Raw genomic sequence first — 22,391 nt, 5'->3', positions numbered from 1 at the left:
TCAGCTCGGCAGAGTCAATCATATCTTCTCAATTCCCATTTCTTTGCTAACCTGCCAATTGGCATTGCCACTTGGCACAATGTTCTATTTGTGTGGTTTGTATGCAGGGATCATGAAATTGATCAAGATGAAGATCCTCAAGCTCAAGATTAATTTGTAGCTTAGGATATATTTTTCTTACTTGTAATTTTCTTTTTATTTTTTTTTATTTTAAGCAATTCTTGTAATGTGTTGTATTATTCATTTTTTTTCTTTATGAATATTGTAATGACAATGTAAATTGTGTGATGATCAATAAAGCTCAAGGTTTTCTCTAATGAGCTTGAATTATTAAGTGTATTATTTATACTTTGTATCTTTATTATTTACTTAATGAATTTCCTTATAATTAATTTATGAGATATTTATTTTTATGTTTGAATTTGAATTTCAAATTCAACTTTGAGTTGAATTCAATCATACAACTTAACTTTGAATTCAACCAAACAACTTAAGTTTGATGTGATCTCTCCCCCTCTCTTCTCAAAAACCTAATCTAGTTAAGTGAGGTACAAGTTTGTCGCACTCTCGAAACCCTAACCCTGTAAGGTGTCGAGAGAGAAACTTGTCCCCCTTCGATGTTGTTTTTATTTAAAAGCGCGAAATTTCCCCGGAATTTGCAATACAATGCACATCCCTTTCTAAAATCTACCCCTCGATCGTCTCTAAACCTGGGACATTACAATATTCAACAAAGGTAAAAGTTGATGGCGTCCTCAGAAACATGGTTACCGCTCAATAAGCAACTTATTAAGAAATAAGACACATAAGTACATATTCTTCACCACGATAGTTTTTAAGGCTATTTTCCCATGAGCTATATATTGCAAAGACAAAGGATAGAATTTTAAAGGTAGCACTCAAGTAATGTACTTTGGAATGGCAGAGAAATACCATGTAGTAGGTAGGTATGGTGGACACAAATGGCATGGTTTTTGGCTCAAGGATTTGGATGCACGAGAAGAATTCCTCTCAATACAAGGCTAGGCTAGCAAGGTTGTTTGAAGCAAACTAAAGTACAAAAGGTGCAGCAAAGCTCACATATGAACATATTGTAAGTATTATAAGACTTTACATTGTCTCCTTGTTGTTCAAACACCTTAACCAGAAAATATCTAGACTCTAGAGAAACTAGTCATGCAAACCAAATTTTAACAAGCTCTATGTAGTTCTTCATTAATGGGTGCAAAGTACATGATGCAAGAGCTTAACATGATCTATATGAGCACAACAATTTCCAAGTATCACATTATTCAAGATATTATACCATTTACCACATGCAGCATTTTCTGTTTCCAACCATATAACAATGAATGAAGTAGTTCAACCTTCGCAATGAACATTAAAGATAAAGCTAAGAACACATGTGTTCATACGAAACAGCGGAGCGTGTCTCTCTCCCAAACAAGGAATGCTAGGATCCGATTTTATTCAAACAAAAACAAACAGACGCTCCAAGTAAAGCACATAAGATGTGACGGAATAAAAATATAGTTTCACTAGAGGTGACCTGATAAGATGTCGATGAAGGGATGCCTTGGGCATCCCCAAGCTTAGATGCTTGAGTCTTCTTAAAATATGCAGGGATGAACCACGGGGGCATCCCCAAGCTTAGACTTTTCACTCTTCTTGATCATATTGTATCATCCTCCTCTCTTGACCCTTGAAAACTTCCTCCACACCAAACTCAAAACAATCTCATTAGAGGGTTAGTGCATAATTGAAAATTCATATATTCAGAGGTAACATAATCATTCTTAACACTTCTGGACATTGCACAAAGCTACTGAAAGTTAATGGAACAAAGAAATCCATCAAACATAGCAAAACAGGCAATGCGAAATAAAAGGCAGAATATGTCAAAATAGAACACCCCGTAAAGACGATTTTTTTGAGGCACTAGACTTGCTCAGATGAAAATGCCCAAATTGAATGAAAGTTGCGTACATATCTGAGGATAACGCACGTAAATTGGCAGATTTTTCTAAATTTTTGTCAAACGGGCGGCTCAATTTCGTGACAGCAAGAAATCTGTTCCTGCGCAGTAATCCAAATCTAGTATTGACTTTACTATCAAAGACTTTACTTGGCACAACAATGCAATAAAATAAAGATAAGGAGAGGTTGCTACAGTAGTAACAACTTCCAAGATTCAAATATAAACAAAAGTGCAGAAGTAAAATAATGGGTTGTCTCCCATAAGCGCTTTTCTTTAACGCCTTTCAGCTAGGCGCAGAAAGTGTGAATCAAGGATTATCAAGAGATGAAGCATTGACATTCTTACCGGGGGCGTTGAACCTGCCTTTCTTACTCTTATTCTTACTCTTTGGTTTAGGGAATATGTGCTCGCATCCAGGTATCGAGGAATTTAGAGTGCCTTTCCCCACATCTATGATTGCTCCCAAGAGTTTCAGCAGGGATCTTCCAAGTGTGATTTGTCCTGTTCCTACACATTCAATAACGAGATAATCAGTGGATACCGTTCTTCCAAGAAGGGTTGTGAACACTCCTTTAGCTATTCCTTTAGGAATTATAACAGAGTTATCATTAAGAGTTATTCCTTCTCCACCTTCAGTAAGTCCCCGAAGTGTCAGAGATTCATAAATACTTTCAGGCATAAGGCAGAATTCAGTCATAATATCACAACGGGCATTAAAAAATTTACCATCAATAGTAACTTTAATAGTAGGGTCCCACATTGAAGGTTTAGAGTTTATTGGAACATAATCAAAATGCTCACGAATCCGAATATACCCTTCTTTTAAGCAAGAAACATTTGTCTCAAGAGTGTTTAATCTATTATAAATGGTAACAAGGGATGGATCAAAATTATTAGCGGAGCTAGATGATGTAATCAATTTTTTTATGGCATTAAAAGCTTGATCCCCATCACAGTGAAGGAAATCTCCTCCCGCTACAGCATCCAAGGCATATCTATAGCGAAGAATAAGCCCAAAATAAAAGTTACTAAGAAGCAAACTTAGGGTCATTTTAGGTTCAGTTTTATTATAAGAATCAAAAAATTTAGACCAAGCTTCTTTAAAACTCTCTTCACCACCTTGTTTAAAAGTGAAGATCGATTCCTCAGGTGATAGAGTATCAACTACAGGACTAGTCATGATAATAAAATAAAGTAAATGCAAGTAACTAATTTTTTTGTGTTTTCAATATGAAGAACAAGACAGTAAATAAAGTAAAACTAGCAACTAGTTTTTTTTCTATTTTTGATATAGAGAGCAAACAAAGCAGTAAATAAAATAAAGTAAAGCAAGACAAAAACAAAGTAAAGAGATTGGATGTGGGAGACTCCCCTTGCAGCGTGTCTTGATCTCCCCGGCAACGGCGCCAGAAAATATGCTTGATGCGCGTGAGACACACGTCCGTTGGGAACCCCAAGAGGAAGGTGTGATGCGTACAGCAACAAGTTTTCCCTCAGTAAGAAACCAAGGTTATCGAACTAGTAGGAGTCAAGGAACACGTGAAGGTTGTTGGTGGCGGAGTGTAGTGCGGCGCAACACCAGGGATTCCGGCGCCAACGTTGAACCTGCACAACACAATCAAAGTACTTTGCCCCAACGTAACAGTGAGGTTGTCAATCTCACCGGCTTGCTGTAAACAAAGTATTAGATGTATAGTGTGGATGATGATGATTGTTTGCGAAGAACAGTAAAAAACAATTATTGCAGTAGATTGTGTTTTCAGATGTAAAGAATGGACCGGGGTCCACAGTTCACTAGTGGTGTCTCTCCCATAAGATAAATAGCATGTTGGGTGAACGAATTACAGTTGGGCAATTGACAAATAGAGAAGGCATAACAATGCACATACATATATCATGATGAGTACTATGAGATTTAATCGGGGCATTACGACAAAGTACATAGACCGCTATCCGACATGCATCTATGCCTAAAAAGTCCACCTTCAGGCTATCATCCGAACCCCTTCCGGTATTAAGTTGCAAACAACGGACAATTGCATTAAGTATGGTGCGTAATGTAATCAACACAAATATCCTTAGACAAAGCATTGATGTTTTATCCCTAGTGGCAACAAGACATCCACAACCTTAGAACTTTCGTCACCGTCCTAGATTCAATGGAGGCATGAACCCACTATCGAGCATAAATACTCCCTCTTGGAGTTACAAGTATCAACTTGGCCGAGCCTCTACTAGCAACGGAGAGCATGCAAGAACATAAACAACATATATGATAGATTGATAATCAACTTGACATAGTATTCAATATTCATCGGATCCCAACAAACACAACATGTAGCATTACAAATAGATGATCTTGATCATGATAGGCAGCTCACAAGATCTAACATGATAGCACAATGAGAAGAAGACAACCATCTAGCTACTGCTATGGACCCATAGTCCAGGGGTGGATGATGTCTATGGGTGCTTCTATTCTTGTAGACAGTGTTGGGCCTCCAAGAGCAGAGGTTTGTAGAACAGCAGCAAGTTTCCCTTAAGTGGATCACCCAAGGTTTATCGAACTCAGGGAGGAAGAGGTCAAAGATATCCCTCTCATGCAACCCTGCAACCACAAAGCAAGAAGTCTCTTGTGTCCCCAACACACCTAATAGGTGCACTAGTTCGGCGAAGAGATAGTGAAATACAAGTGGTATGAATGAATATGAGCAGTAGTAACGGCGCCAGAAAAGTGCTTGCTGGCATGCAGTTGATGGTATTAATATTGCAGGAACTAAAGATGCAGTAAAACAGTAAACAAGCAGCGATAGCAGTATTTAGGAACAAGGCCTAGGGATCATACTTTCACTAGTGGACACTCTCAACATTGATCACATAACATCTAGCAATTTACTTTGGAATGGCGGAGAAATAACATCTAGTATTGAGTTTTGAACAACAAGGAAGACGGTATGGAGTCTTATGATGTTTACCATATGTCTTTTATGTGAGTTTTGCTGTACCGTTCATCCTTGTGTTTGTTTCAAATAACCTTGCTAGCCTAAACCTTGTATCGAGAGGGAATACTTCTCATGCATCCCAAATACTTGAGCCAACCACTATGCCATTTGTGTCCACCATACCTTCCTACTACATGGTATTTCTCCGCCATTCCAAAGTAAATTGCTTGAGTGCTACCTTTAAAGTTCCATCATTCACCTTTGCAATATATAGCTCATGGGACAAATAGCTTAAAAACTATTGTGGTATTGAATATGTACTTATGCACTTTATCTCTTATTAAGTTGCTTGTTGTGCGATAACCATGTTTCTGGGGACGCCATCAACTATTCTTTGTTGAATATCATGTGAGTTGCTATGCATGTCCGTCTTGTCTGAAGTAAGAGAGATCTACCACCTTTATGGTGGAGCATGTATATTGTTAGAGAAGAACTTTGGGCCGCTAACTAAAGCCATGAATCATGGTGGAAGTTTCAGTTTTGGACATATATCCTCAATCTCATATGAGAATAATAATTGTTGCCACATGCTTATGCATTAAAGAGGAGTCCATTATCTGTTGTCCATGTTGTCCCGGTATGGATGTCTAAGTTGAGAATAATCAAAAGCGAGAAATCCAAAATGCGAGCTTTCTCCTTAGACCTTTGTACGAGCGGCATGGAGGTACCCCATTGTGACACTTGGTTAAAACATGTGCATTGCAAAGATCCGGTAGTCCAAGCTAATTAGGACAAGGTGCGGGCACTATTAGTATACTATGCATGAGACTTGCAACTTGTAAGATATAACTTTCATAACTCATATGCTTTATTACTACCGTTGACAAAATTGTTTCATGTTTTCAAAATAAAAGCTCTAGCACAAATATAGCAATCGATGCTTTCCTCTTTGAAGGACCATTCTCTTTACTTTTATGTTGAGTCAGTTCACCTATCTCTCTCCACCTCAAGAAGCAAACACTTGTGTGAACTGTGCATTGATTCCTACATACTTGCATATTGTACTTGTTATATTACTCTATGTTGACAATTATCCATGAGATATACATGTTACAAGTTGAAAGCAACCGCTGAAACTTAATCTTCCTTTGTGTTGCTTCAATACCTTTATTTTGATTTATTGCTTTATGAGTTAACTCTTATGCAAGACTTATTAATACTTGTCTTGAAGTACTATTCATGAAAAGTCTTTGCTATATGATTCACTTGTTTACTCATGTCATTACCATTGTTTTGATCGCTGCATCCACTACATATGTTTACAAATAGTATGATCAAGGTTATGATGGCATATCACTTCAGAAATTATCTTTGTTATCGTTTTACCTCGCTCGGGACGAGCAGAACTAAGCTTGGGGATGCTTGATACGTCTCCGACGTATCGATAATTTCTTATGTTCTATGCCATATTATTGATGATACCTACATGTTTTATGCACACTTTATGTCATATTCGTGCATTTTCCGGAACTAACCTATTAACAAGATGCCGAAGTGCCGATTGCTGTTTTCTGCTGTTTTTGGTTTCAGAAATCCTAGTAACGAAATATTCTCGGAATCGGACGAAATCAAGACCCAGGTTCCTATTTTCACCGGAAGCATCCAGAACACCCGGGAAGGACCAGAGGGGGGCACTGGGCCCCCAGACCATAGGCCGGCACGGCCCAGGCCCTGGCCGCGCCGCCCTATGGTGTGGCCACCCCTTCGACCCTCCTGCGCCGCCTCTTCGCCTATATAAAGCCTCTGTCGCGAAAACCCTGATGCGAAGAACCACGATACGGAAAACCTTCCAGAGCCGCCGCCATCGCGAAGCCAAGATCTGGGGGACAGGAGTCTCTGTTCCGGCACCCTGCCGGAGCGGGGAAGTGCCCCGGAAGGCTTCTCCATCGACACCGCTGCCATCTCCACCGCCATCTTCATCACCGCTGCTGCTCCCATGAGGAGGGAGTAGTTCTCCATCGAGGCTCGGGGCTGTACCGGTAGCTATGTGGTTAATCTCTCTCCTATGTGCTTCAATACAATAATCTCATGAGCTGCCTTACATGATTGAGATTCATATGATGATGCTTGTAATCTAGATGTCATTGTGCTAGTCAAGTGAGTTTTACTTATGTGATCTCCGGAGACTCCTTGTCCCACGTGTGTAAAGGTGACGAGTGTGTGCACCGTGTGGGTCTCTTAGGCTATATTTCACAGAATACTTACTCACTGTTATGAATGGCGTAGTGAAGTGCTTATTTATATCTCTTTATGATAGCAATGTGTTTGTATCACAATTTATCTATGTGCTACTCTAGTGATGTGTTATTAAAGTAGTTTTATTCCTCCTGCACGTGTGTAAAGGTGACAGTGTGTGCACCGTGTTAGTACTTGGTTTATGCTATGATCATGATCTCTTGTAGATTGCGAAGTTAACTATTGCTATGATAATATTGATGTGATCTATTCCTCCTACATATGCATGAAGGTGACGAGTGTGCATGCTATGCTAGTACTTGGTTTAGTCTTTTGATCTATCTTACACTAAAGGTTACTAAAATATGAGCATTATTGTGGAGCTTGTTAACTCCGGCATTGAGGGTTCGTGTAATCCTACGCAATGTGTTCATCATCCAACAAGAGTGTAGAGTATGCATTTATCTTCTGTTATGTGATCAATGTTGAGAGTGTCCACTAGTGAAAGTCTAATCCCTAGGCCTTGTTCCTAAATACTGCTATCGCTGCTTGTTTACTGTTTTCTATGCGTTACTACTGCTGCGTTACTACTGCTTGTTTACTGTTCTGGGCAAAGCACTTTTCTGGTGCCGTTGCCACTACTTATTCATACCACCTGTATTTCACTATCTCTTCGCCGAACTAGTGCACCTCTTAGGTGTGTCGGGGACACAAGAGACTTCTTGCTTTGTGGTTGCAGGGTTGCATGAGAGGGATATCTTTGACCTCTTCCTCCCTGAGTTCGATAAACCTTGGGTGATCCACTTAAGGGAAACTTGCTGCTGTTCTACAAACCTCTGCTCTTGGAGGCCCAACACTGTCTACAAGAATAGAAGCTCCCGTAGACATCATTCTTCACTTAAGAACCACATGAAAACCTCTAGAGTCAAACTCCATACTTAATATGGTGAGAAACCATCCATCCATATAACCAAAGTTAACTATAAAAAGAACTATAACAACTTTAGTTACTTTAATGATAAATTGAGGATATCAATAGAAGTTAATTGGGAGAAGACAAAACTAATTCTCAAGTCCTTAGTAATCAAAGGAGCACATGAACAATTAAGCAAGTAATCATATTACCTTGGTTAGGGAAGATTAAACCCTAACAAATGCAATATGATGGCATCTCAATTCTACAACCCAGAATTATATCTCAAACCTGGTTGTGAATCACTTGGGTGATTACAATTATAAAACCAGTCCATAATTGAGATTTGAACCAAGTACCATCAGGTGAATATAATCAGAACCCTAGAATTGCTCATTAGCTTAATTCCATGCTTCACTAATTAAACCTAAGAAATATCTAGTGCTTAAACTCATAATTAAACTATATGTGTGGTGATCAACCATTTATCTTTATAACCCAGATAAACCTTGATGGAAACAATATCTACTGAGATACTTTCAAATGTAGTGATAGTATTAACCTTTATAAGGGGGTTATACTAGAAATGATAAAACCCTAATAAATATGTGCTCACATAAAATCATATGCAAGTGACAAAATCCTCAAAATAGAAACCAAGCCCTAATAACAATCTCTGTAATATTTTGAGTTCAAGTAGTAACTCTAATCATTCCAAAGTATTTGATTCACAAGAAAAAGGAAAGTAAAATGAGAATATAAACTCATGTTTAATTGCTATTTTAAATAAGCCAACAAGTATGAAAGGTAATCAGATATAAAGTACTTATTATAAATAGAAAGAATGATGTAATAATCATTATTCTGCAACCTGATGAAATTAACCTCGTTGAGAAGCCTGCAAAAATAACAAAGTTTGAATTTGAATTCAAATAAGAAAAACTAAAAAGAGAAAAAGAAAATAGAAAAGAAAATAAGAGAGAAGAGAGGCTTACCGGATGGGCCACCGCAGCCCAGCACCAATCCACCGAGCAGCCCAAGGCCCAGCCCTAAACCACAGCCCAACAACCGTCCACGTACCGTTTCGCTGGATAAGAACGGAGACGGCGTCTTCGTCTTCGTCTCCTCCAGCGCACGCACGGGAGCTCGCCACCGCGTCGCCCAACGCCACGTCCCGCGGTCGCCGCCGTTTTTGCTGACCACCAGCACACGCCGGAGGGCGTATAAAAGGAGAAGAAGCCCTCAATTTCCCCTCCTTTCGTCTCAATCGACCAAAACACTGAAACCCTAGCTCGCCGGAGACAATCTCGCCCCGGCGATTGCGACCACCCTAGAGCCCGCCATTGAGCTCAGGAGGAGCGCCTCGTCGTCCTCGTCCATCTGGTATATGGGCGCGTCAAGGGGAGCTCGGAGGAGTGCGAATTCAGCCGTTCCCTTTCGCGGTACTGCGGAGGAAATGGCGACCGCCGCGACGTCTCCGTCTCCAATCAACACCGTCGATCCTACAGTAAGCTTCCAGGTGATCTTGCGCATCTTTTGAGCATCCTATCATACCCTAGGTCACGCCGTAGAGCCCTGTCACCGTTGGTCACCTCGCACCGCCGCGGTACCTCGCCGGCGAGCAAGCTCCGGCGACCTTTTAGGAGCGGCGCCACCACCAAACTGTTCCTCTCGGTGCACGGAGTCTCGTGGGGCACGTAGATCATCCGCGCGAGCCCGGAATCGACGGCGATCGTCGATTTCTGCCGGCCACCGTGAGTCTCTGGACATGAACCCGAATTTTGACTTGGTCCACGCCGCGTGGCAGCCAACGTGGCATTGGCCCACCAGTCAGTGACTGGGTGGGTAGGTGTAGCCGGGTACATTTAGTAATTTCAGCCATTTTCTTTTAATTTCATTTCAATAATTACTGCAACTTTGCAAATTTATATAAAATTAATAATAACTCAGAAAAATGAAATTAAGATATCAAAATTCTTAGAAAAGTAAGCTCTATCCAATAAAAATATAACATGAAAATTTTATTTTTAATAAAAATTCAATTATTTTATACTTGTTATTTAAGCCCTATTTATTAATTCTAAATTCAATTAAAATTCAATAATTAGGAAAACTTTCCAAATTAAATAAAAATCAGTAAATAAATAAATAAACCATTGAAACTAATTTTCTTTATTTGTTATTTTGTTAAATCCTTACTAGAAGGATTTAAACCCTAATTAATAATTACTTAATTATTAATTCATTAAAAATAGTGAAATACCAAATCCAACATTATTTTTTCATATTTATTAATAACTTCGATTTTCTTAATGAAGTTATTAATCCAAGAATTATAGGGTAATTAGGAAAACCTAGTTCCATTATAAACAAAGTGATAACCTCATAATTTTATGTGGAACCCTAAAACCCCAATTCAATTATGAACCAACCCTAGCTCCATTAATTCATGTGAACCTTAATTTGTTTCTAAACCTAAAACCTAGGATAGAACATGTGATCATAATATTTCAAACTCATTCATAGCTCCATAGTAGCAACTAGATACTATTCATGTCCACATAAAAAGTAGAAGACCTATCACTAATAAATTGGTATCCCATGTATTCATCTTAATCAAACCTAGAGGATCAAATAGAACCAACCATAGTTCCTATCCTTAGAGGCAACAACCTTAATTATCCATATTTAGCATCACACCCTTGTGATGAACCATAATAGCAACCATGCCCAATAATTGTGCACCTGTTATCACCAAAATTTGACCAGATCAGAGGTGGGCCGCGATTAAGATGGGCTTGAAGAATATATACGGAAGATATACATGAATCGGCCTTGTATACAAAGTTTGGGCTAGTTTGCCCGTGTATCTGTAAATATAGTAGGATACGTGTTGGTTAGATAGAATTTGGCTCGTGCACGGTTGGGATTATTCCCACGTTAGAAAGTCTACTGGACTATAAATATGTATCTAGGGTTATTGAGAAAAACAACAATCACGTTCATCACAAACCAATCTAGGCGCATCGCCAACCCCTTGTTTCGAGGGTTTCTTCCGGTAAGCACCATGCTGCCTAGATCGCATCTTGCGATCTAGGCAGTATACGTTTATTCGATGTTCATGCGTTGCTCGTGCTGAAGCCTTGTTGATGGCGAGCAACGTAGTTATCATAGATGTGTTAGGGTTAGCATTGTTTCATCGTGTCACATGCTTTTATCTTTGCAACCCTTAGACGTCTAGCTGCCCTTACACCTATTTTAGGTGTAAGGGCGGCACCTCGCTTGATCATTGTTTAGTAGATCCGATCTGTTATGATTGCTCCTTGTTCTTCAAGGATTAGTTTAACATCTCGCATAGTTAGGCCTTGCAAACGGGTTGAAGGATCCAGTAGCACGTAGGGTGTAGTTTGCTGGCCCTAGATAGGATGTTCCGGGGATCAACTTCATGTTGGTTTTTAGGCCTTATCTAGGGTTGGTTTATTATTCACCGTGCGTTGCTGCCAGGCTCAATCACGCGTAGGATGTTCCGATTATGTGGTGAAAACCCTAAATCATCGTAGGTCGTTTTAGCTTTATATTGATCAAGCAGGACCACCATGTGATCGTAGACCTCATACGAATCATGGGTGGATCGGCTCCTTGAGCCGATTCACGGACAACCTCGAGAGCCGATCGAGGCTCGTATTTAATGTTTACGTGTATGCCATGCAGGAAACTAAGCGAAGCAAATCCATCACCTTCCCGATCAAGTATAGGTCAGGTGGCACGCCCTTGCACCGAGCATCGGACGTGCGTGCCGAGGCTTTGCGGGCCGTCGCTCGAGGGACCGGGGCCGGCCGCAGCTTCGGGAGCCTCCCGGCTCTATCGTGTTGCCCGTCGTTGCTCGCCGGTGGGTTTCGACCGCAACACATTCGGCACGCCCGGTGGGACGAGTCTTCGACATCAACTGCATCGCCATCTACATCTGAGACGGCGGAAGGTACGCCAGTCACGTACGAAGATCTGACCGAGGAGCTCAAGAAGAAGTATGACGAGGTCAAAGCTATCCTCGAAGCCGACCTCATCGGCTCTTTCCAGAGGACCCGCTCACACAGCATTAGGTGGAAAGGGTTCTCACCTGAAGGCGCGCTCGATGGAGTGGACCTGTCTACCCCTTCGGAAGAACGCACCGGGTCTCGCGTCGGAGATTAATTTCATGGTAGCTCATTCGCCGGACCGCCATTCCGAGAGCCCGGTGAACACTTTGGAGCGTGTCGCCCTTCGGGTGATCCAGGAAATCATGAGGCATCAGTACTCTCCGTCAGGACCTGCTCTAGGGACTCACCAAGGAGAGATACCACTCCAGTCCCGACCACCGCTGCCGTTCGCGTTGGCAGCACCAGAAGTGCCGAGTTCACCGGCATTCGTCGTCTACAAGATCGGTGGTGACCCTAGTGATTACCAGTTCTTGTATGAGGCACCTAAGGAGATCCCTCATGGATACATGTGCACATACGTGCCGGATCGCGATGAATCGGGCACTCACGAACCGGCACCGCAACGACGGGGACTTCGGAACAGCGAGGAGGAGCTTCTGGATCAGATCTTGAGAAGCAGACGTGGCTAGCTAAGTATGCCACTCCCACGAACCTCCAGAGCTCAACTCCTGCAGCTAGCTCAGAGCCTGAGAAGCGAGCATGGCTGGCTAAGTACGCCACTCCAGCGAATCTTCAGAGCTCGACTCCTGCAGCCAACACCGCGGATCAGATCAGTACAATCTTGAGAGACCAGTTCGGCATGGTGCCGAAAAGGAGGGCAATCGGCTATTTCAAGCCGTACCCCAACGAGTACGATTTGATCCCACTACCACCCAAATATCGGCTCCCTGAATTCTCCAAGTTTAGTGGGTCAGATGGCTCCAGTTCAATCAAGCATGTGAGTCGATATTTGGCGCAGCTGGGCACGATCTCAGCATCAGATGAACTACGTGTGAGGGTCTTCGCACAGTCCCTCACATGATCGGCTTTCGGGTGGTACACATCGCTGCCACCAGACTCAATCCGGACTTGGAAGCAGTTGGAAAAACAGTTCCACATGCAGTATCACTCAGAGGCTTCCGAGGCTGGCATCGCCGATCTAGCACAAGTGCGACAGAAGCGCAGAAACAGTGTCAGAATACATCCAGCGCTTCAGGACCGTTAGGAACCGATGCTATTCGGCTCGTTTGACTGAAAAAGAAGCAGTCGAGTTGGCGGTGGTGGGTCTCGCATCACCGATCAAGGATATGGCTTCCCAAGCAAACTACCCTTCACTGGCGCATATGGTCCAGAGGCTGTCATTATATGAACAACGCCACCCAGAGTTGTACCAGGATAAGTTCAAGCGCGCGGTAGTCCTGGTTGAGGCAGATGAAGATGAAGGCTCTGCGGGAGATCAAGAGGTAGCAGTGGCTGAATGGACTCGGGGGGCAAGCCCCGTGTCCTGCAAGTGGGTTAAGCCACAAGGTCCTCCAAGAGGGTTTGAATTCGACGTGACCAAAGCTGAGCAAATTTTCGACCTCTTACTTAAGGAGAAGCAGCTAAAGTTACCCGAAGGCCACAAAATCCCCACGGCACAGGAGCTGAACGGAAAGCCATACTGCAAATGGCATAACACGTTCACCCACACCACCAACGACTGCAGGGTGTGGCGACAGCAGATCCAAATGGCGATAGAACAAGGGCGTATAATTTTCAGCCAGTACGCCATGAAAGTCGACACACACCCCTTCCCCGCCGTTAACATGGTGGAGGGCACTTACCCTGGGAGGTGCCAGCCAGGTTTCTTGTTCAGCATCAACATGGTAGGACCTGGGCACCACTCTGGTAAGGACAGAGACGAGGGCAGCCGCTCTCATAACGAGGACAAAGAGGAAGCCGTTCCACGCGATCGGCTCCGGCATGATGGCAAGTGCTACATCACAGAGGGATAAGTGAATAATGTGCGATATCAGCGACCTCTCTCTGATCACCTGCTCAACAAATACGTGAGTCAATACGACCAACGCCGACGATATGACGACGATGATGAAAGAGATCGTCTGGCTAGCAGGGACGCCAAGAGACATCGTTGGCATGATCGCGACGAGGAGAGATATGAGCGCCATGCCAAGGAAAAGTCAAGAGAACAAGACGACGTGGATAGGCACTGGGACTGTCCCTTTTTCAGACACTGCTGGGATTCAGGAATGAGCCGATTGCCTACAATCGGCAACTGTCCAGAATGTAGAGAAAAGAAGAAGGGTGCAGGAGACGTGTCAGTATTCAAACGTCTAGGGCCACTCCCATCTCGGAACGAGTACACCGAGTCCTCTCGGGTGGAAGATCTCGAGGAGTTAGAAGACGACGATGAAGAAGAAGAAGATAAGTACCACCGGCCAAGGTGGTGCCCTGATGGACTCAGCCGTTCCCAAAAGCGTAGGGTTCAGCGACTACGTGGTTTGGAGGAAGCTGAAAGGGTATACCTGCACACGTTAAGGAAGGCGCGGCCTGATCTGGCCGCGAAAATTCAGCGAACTCTGGACGAAGAAGGTCGACCACAAAAGAAAGAGTGGCGCCCCAAACAAAGGAAAGCTGATGATGAGACATCGGCTGGCACAAACATGGTGTTCATCCTTCCAGCGGAGTTTTGTGCTCCAGGATCAGACGAAGCACCTATGGCACAACTTGACTGCGGCCCACGGCCAGTTATCTTTGAGAAGCCATGAGAAAGAAGCTACAGACACCTGAAGGCCCTGTACTTACGAGGTTATATCAATGGGCAGCCTGTCAACAAGATGCTGGTGGACACCGGAGCGGCAGTCAACATTATGCCATACTCCACGCTACGTCGGTTGGGACGCTCTAGCTCGGATCTGATCAAGACCAACGTGACACTGAGCGATTTCAACGGCCAAGCATCTGCAGCACAAGGTGTTCTGAACGTGCATCTGACCGTAGGAAGAAAAACCATCCCTACGACGTTCTTTATTGTCGATAGCAAGAGCACCTATGATGTCCTGCTAGGGAGAGATTGGATCCACGCCAACTGTTGCATTCCATCCACGATGCACCAATGTTTAATACGGTGGGATGGAGATGAAGTAGAGGTCGTCCACGCAGATGACTCAGCCGAGATTTCAACGGCTGGCATGAATGTTTGGGAGACGGCAGGCCAAGAGCCACTCTCAGGCATCACTTTGGACGACTGCGAGCGCATCGACGTGACAAAAAGCGGGGTGAGGCTGGTCTTATCCACCGGCTTGACCGTGTAACAAGAGCAAAATCTATGGACGTACGTGGCAAGGCCGATCCTTGTGATCGGCCCCAAAAAATAAAAAGGGATAATCTTGTCTCAAGCATGTCGCGTAGTTATAGTAAAGCAAGACCAAGATGTAAACCTTCATTGAGCAATACAATCAAAATGGAGGCCGATTCCAGCAATCGGCCCATATTATCCTTACCATACGTTGATGAGTTAGGGTATGGGTTTACATCGGCTGATGAGCTGGAAGAAGTCAACATTGGTCTTGACGGAGCCGATGTTCAAGTACAGAGCCGATATCTGCAGTTACCTGACAGATTCGGCTCGGGGGGCACCTAATCAGATGAACATGTGCGATACATGGGCAGTGAAATATTGGGGGCCGATAGAAAAATCGGCCAGTAAAAAAAATCTAGTACAAAATCACAGCCGATGCACATACATCGACTTGAGAAGATATGCGAAGACAACAGTATACAAGTACAGCCGATGCACAACCATCGACTCTAGTACAAATTACACAGGGAGACTCTACTGAAGGAACATTTCGAGGGCATGGAGGGCATCAGCACGAACACGATCCACCTCCGCGATCTCGGCCTCATCATCTTCGTTTTTGCCTGCTACCAGCTGCGTGTTCAAGGCGCGGATTTCGGCCAAGTCGGTCTTCAGTTCAACTTTGAGGCCTTCTACTTCTTCGAGGGAGTGAACGATGAGAGCTTCCTTAGCGAACCTTGTGAGCTCTCTTGATGCATCGGCTCTTTGTGCGTAGGCTGCCCTGCCCCGCTTTGATGGGAGTTTGGGAAACGGCAGGTTTAGGGGCTGACCTTTTCTTGGAAGCCGACGGTGGCAAGTCTGGCTGGCTCTGCGGGGTGGTTTTCTCAGAATTGCCCGAGCTCGAGTCCCTTCGACCGGACTGTGTGTCCTCACTAGAGTTTCTTCAGGGGAGGTTTGTAGAAGAAATACAAGTATGCTGCAGAAGCCTAGAAGGATGAATGAAATCAGCCAAAGCATGGGCGAAACTTACGTGCGAGCCTTCTTCAGCTGGAGTAGGGCTTTGGCGCTTCGAAGTCTTCACGGCAGCTACTTTCCTCACCGCTGTTCTCGCCTTGACTGAGGCTCGGGGGGCAGCTGACCTAGTAGACACTCTGCTTTTTGAAGCCGATTTGGGTGTCATCGGCTGGCTCTGCATCACAACCTTCTTCAAAGGTGGTGAGTTTTTGCAGAAGGGGACCACCGGAGCTACCGGGGGGAATCTGAAAGGGGAGCCGTCATCATCTACTGGGTCAGGACCGTCCTGTTGCTGCAAGGAGACGGAGCAAGGTTATGAAGGGAAATCATCGGCAAAACTATCCAACCTGAAGGGGACTGGATTTTCAAAACAACCGATGAGCAGCCATCGACTTTAGAGTTGCAAAGTATTATGGTCAGACATTAAATTACAGTCTGATTTTGAGGAGTGCTTGGATGACTGTCTAAATTGGTATTTGAGTCTGGCCTCATGGCCGTTTGAGGGGAAAAGTCCGATACGTTGCTATCGGTTCTTGGTGCGGCAAATGGAAGACTTGAAATTGGGTAAATGGAGAGTCAAATTGGAAGAACGGTTCTTATTGATTCAAAGGAACGACTTTACAAGAAAGAGCCGATGGCTCTCAAAAGGATCATCCAATGCCTAATGCACTACTACTACTAGTCCCATGCTAGTAGTCCCTAATCTAAGGACCGTTGCTGCCCTCATCGTCGCCATCGCTGCCGCCGGCGCAGCTGCTGGTAGGCTCCTCGTCGCTGCTCCTGTAGCCTTCTACGGGAGCCTCGTCTTCCTCGTCGTCGTCGTCGCTGTCATCGTCCCACCAGGCGCAGAGGCGCTTTGCCGGCGGATATTCGTCGGAGGAGGTGTCATCCTCCTCTTCCTCCTCCTCGTCGGAGGAGGTGAAGTCGTCCCAGGAGAAGCGGTCGTCCTCGCTCTCCGCCTCCTCCTCCCCATCGACGAGGAATTGGAGGTCGTCCTCTCCGTCGGTCAAGGACTTGTCATCCTCGGACCAGACGGAGGAATCGTGATCCTCCTTGTCCCACGTCGTTGGGGCGAGGATGTCGTGCGTCGCCAACGAGCCCCACTCTGGCGTCGGCTCACGAAAGGGAGACGATACGTAGGAGAGACCTGATGTGGCCGAGGAGGAGGAGGAGGAAGAAGAAGACATGGCTACAGAGGAAGGGGTTTTTTTGCCGATGGCTAGTACGGAGCAAGGGGATGAAGTGGCGAACTGTTTGGAGCGGTTAAATAAAAGGGGATATAGTGGATATTCAATGCCACAGCAGTTTCCGAGGAAGTGGTGCCCAAAGAAAAAAAAATTGCCAGGTCACGCAGAGAAGTTGAGAAGGCAAGGTATCATGATGAAGGGTACTGCGACGGTTCTGCTCTACCACGACATGACCCGACGAAGAAAAAGCAGAGTGATTTTGGAATTAACATTTCCAAAACCAGGGGGGCATGTGTTATCACCAGAATTTGACCAGATCAGAGGTGGGCCGCGATTAAGATGGGCTTGAAGAATATATACGGAAGATATACATGAATCGGCCTTGTATACAAAGTTTGGGCTAGTTTGCCCGTGTATCCGTAAATATAGTAGGATACGTGTCGGTTAGATAGAATTTGGCTCGTGCACGGTTGGGATTATTCCCACGTTAGAAAGTCTACGGACTATAAATATGTATCTAGGGTTATTGAGAAAAACAACAATCACGTTCATCACAAACCAATCTAGGCGCATCGCCAACCCCTTGTTTCGAGGGTTTCTTCCAGGTAAGCACCATGCTGCCTAGATCGCATCTTGCGATCTAGGCAGTATACGTTTATTCGCTGTTCATGCGTTGCTCGTGCTGAAGCCTTGTTGATGGCGAGCAACGTAGTTATCATAGATGTGTTAGGGTTAGCATTGTTTCATCGTGTCACATTGTTGTGGATATACTTCATAGGTATACCATCGACATGGTCCGATTCCGGCAAGCCCGGGTGGCCCACAGATGGTGGTGATAGCATATGGCCCACCGGGCAGCCAAGTTGTTGTTGATCAAGATGGAAGATGTCCAACCCAGGAACAAGGAGCCGGATCTGAACCGCCCTATGAAGGTAGCCGGATCCGAACCTCCCTACAAAGGTACCCGGATCCGAACCGACCTACAGAGGTACCCGGATCCGAAGAGGTCTATGCCAGGAGTCAGATCCGTGAAGGCCCATGAAGGAAGCCGGATCCGTGGAGGCCCATAAGGAACCCGGATCCGATACGACGTAGATGGAAGGCGGATCCTTGACGTACACGGCAAGACATTGTACCGTAGTTAGGCAACCTCGTAATCCGGCTAGGACTCTCCATGTAAACCCTAGATCCGTGCGCCTATATAAGCCGGATTCCGGGAGCCCCGAGGGGAGATCTCGAGCTAGAAGCGAGACAACCACAACTCATTGTAACAACGCGAAAGCGCCCGGATAATTCCGGACAAGCGAGCGGTAGGCCCCTGTCATCGTGCGGGTGTTCCGAAGGCTGGGTAACTCGCGTACCACCGTCCCGTGTGCACTCCGCCCTATGGCCCCTACTTCTTCTCCCCTCGTGAGGATCCCTCCTCCGAGGTATCGTCGATTAGGCAACGACAGTTGGCGCCCACCGTGGGGCCTGCGGCGTCTGGAGGCCGGAACCGGGCGGGTTCCACATCTTCATCTGCGAGACCGTTGATTTCGACGGAAACGCACTGGTAAGTAATGTAGCTACGACCGCCGCTGAGCAGGACGCAGCTGCAAAGATCCGATCTGAGTCGCTGGAGCTTTCCACGGAAGAATCCGCCTTAGACCTGGAAATTTCAAATTCTGGTTTTGGTATTCGGATCCGCACCTATATATTTTGGTAGCCGGATCCATACCTATTTTTGGTTGCCGGATCCGCCCTACGTTTTTGGTAGTCGGATCCGCACCTATATTTTTGGGTAGCCGGATCCGCACCTCAATTTTTGGGTAGCCGGATCCGCACCTCAATTTTTGGTAGTCGGATCCATACCTATTTTTGGTAGTCGGATCCGCACCTATATTTTTGTAGCCGGATCCATACCAAAATTTTGGTAGGTGGATCCGCACCTAAATTTTGGAAGTCGGATCCACACCTAAATTTTGGTAGGTGGATCCGCACCGACAGGACCACTGCGACAATCAATCTCGCACCGGCTCGACGGAACACCGAAGAAAAACCGCCACGACCGACGTTGATTCCGCTCCAAACAGCTAAGTCCCTATTTATATTTAATATTTTAAAATTTTATGATCATGAGATTAAGATTGGTTCACTCATATCCTGAGTCTTTTACCGCTTTCACTTGTTGGTCATATATTTCCCACGATTTGCCTCGCGCTCGTGAAAAACTTTGTCTTGTTTTTGCCGCCTAAGGCTCCGATACGCTGCAAAAATTCCGCTTTCGGGCGTTAGCTTAAGTTTTCTCGGCCTACACGTTTTTCGTTGTTTTATGTGTGGATTCCTTAGTAGTGACATCTCGGTACTTAAAGCCGGCCTCTCGTTTCGAGGTTCTTGATTGTTTCGCTATTAAGCGCTATCGCCTCGGCGGATGTTCCGTGTTTAAAGTTTGCCGTCTCGCGAAAAGTCAAGCATATAAACCAGAAGAACGGATAAACCAACACTTGCTTAAAACATATAAATTACATTAACTCGTTCAAGATAGTTGAGTTTTTTCTGCCTTGACAGTTTTATGTTGTTCAAGCTCGCTGCATAGTTTCAGCTTTAAAACATTTGTTCAAAGGCCGTTTTTGTTCCGCCTTACATTTGTTCGTTGAACATGATCAAAGAAACAATTTAATACAAATATGTTTTTATGTTTATGTATCGGGTACATGACACTTGGACGTACAACGAGTCCTCGATCTAAGGTGTTTTCAAGCAGACCTAGCAATCGCGAGAATCCCAGGGGAAGCTAGCCGGATCCATATGAGATAAGGTTAGGCAGATCCGTAGCATGCACAGCTGGAAAAGCAACTTGAGTTTTGATTCCGCTATGCTTAGCCGGAACCAACCCTCGGGGGCTGCGATTTTGATCTTAAGTGAAATGTGTGTTTCCTTTCGAGTATTAGTGCTTGGAAATTTCCGCCTAGATGCTTGGGATTTACACTATTCCTTGGTCACATATAAAGATAAAGCTACTCTAAGAGCTCCAAGCCGGATTTTCAAGTAAATTCACCTTGGCGCTCGGGGGCTACATCGATGAAGTTCTCTTTGGAGCAACTAACCGAAAAATTTCCACCTTGACGCTTGGGGGCTAAGTTTCTGAGCATCGAGTCTCCTTGGAGCAAGCCGACTCAACGCTCGGGGGCTACATACATATGGTTATGTCAAGAAAAATTTCAAAGATGGCGAAAATCTGGCTAACTAGTCGGATCCGCACCTAATTTTTTGGTAGCCGGATCCGCACCTAATTTTTAGTAGCCGGATCCGCACCTAATTTTTGGTAGCTGGATCCGCACCTATATATTTGGTAGCCGGATCCGCAACTATTTTTTGGTAGCCGAATCCGCACCTAATTTTTGGTAGTCGGATCCGCACCTCAATTTTGGTAGCCGGATCCGCACCTAATTTTTGGTAGTCGGATCCGCACCTATTTTTTGGTAGCCGGATCCGCACCTAATTTTTGGTAGTCGGATCCGCACCTCAATTTTTGGTAGCCGGATCCGCACCTAATTTTTTGTTAGTCGGATCCGCACCTATATTTTGGGTAGTCGGATCCACACCTATATTTTGGCTAGTCAGATCCGAACCTACATTTGGCTAGTCGGATCTGTAGAGAAGGATATTGGAGATTGCACAGCACCAATAGGGCCGGCTGCTCGTATATATATAGGCGGACACATGTACAATTACAGGTACAACCCTGAGAAAACACGGGGACCTATATCTATACAATATGTTACTCAACACCCCCGCAGTCGAAGGGTCGGCACCGACACACAGACTGGAGCGAAACTCAGGAAAAGTCGTGGATGGCAATCCCTTCGTCATGATATCGGCAAATTGCTGAGACGTCGGTACGTGAAGAACTCGAACGCGACCGAGGGCAACTTGCTCACGAACAAAGTGGATATCCAGCTCGATGTGCTTGGTGCGCCGATGATGAACGGGGTTGGCGGAGAGGTAGACAGCCGACACGTTGTCGCAGAAAACCACCGTAGCCTTGTCAACAGGACAAGATAGCTCGGACAGAAGCTGACGGAGCCATGTGCACTCAGCCACAGCGTTGGCCACGGCGCGGTACTCGGCCTCAGCACTGGAGCGGGACACGGTGGGCTGCCTCTTGGAGGACCAAGAAACAAGCGACGAGCCGAGGTAGACACAGTAGCCGCCGGTGGAGCGGCGCGTATCCGGGCAACCCGCCCGGTCCGCGTCGGAGTAGGCGACAAGGTCGGTCGACGTCGAGGGCGAAGCATGCAATGTCAAGCCGTAGCCCATGGTACCGCAGACGTAGCGGAGAATCCGCTTCACCGTGGCCCAATGAGCATCCCGAGGAGCATGCATATGCAAGCACACCTGCTGCACGGCGTACTGGAGCTCCGGTCGCGTCAGTGTCAAGTACTGAAGGGCACCGACGATGGAGCGATAGAACGGCGCGTCGGACGCCGGCGACCCATCACTGGCGGAAAGCTTGGCCTTCGTGTCGACAGGAGTAGGCGCAGGGTTGCGGTTAAGCATCCCGAGCACGCTCGAGAAGCTCGTGAGCATACTTCCGCTGATGGAGGAAGAACCCGTCCGCACGTCGGACAACCTCGATGCCGAGGAAGTAGTGAAGCGGGCCAAGATCCTTCAACGCGAACTCAGCGCGAAGGCGGTCGGTGAGCTGTCGAAGGAGACCAGCGGTGGAGGCCGTCGGAATGATGTCGTCGACGTACGGCGCAGCGGGTATGCCATGTCGTTGCCGGTCCGGTAGACAAACGAGACGCATCGGAACGCGTGGAGCGGAAGCCCGGCTGATGCAGAAGCCGGCGATGCGCTGGTACCGAGCGCGGGGCGCCTGCTTC

Source organism: Lolium rigidum, chromosome 5, assembly GCF_022539505.1.
Source record: "Lolium rigidum isolate FL_2022 chromosome 5, APGP_CSIRO_Lrig_0.1, whole genome shotgun sequence".
In the NCBI taxonomy this organism is placed as follows: domain Eukaryota; kingdom Viridiplantae; phylum Streptophyta; class Magnoliopsida; order Poales; family Poaceae; genus Lolium; species Lolium rigidum.
This window is presented reverse-complemented; position numbering follows the sequence as displayed.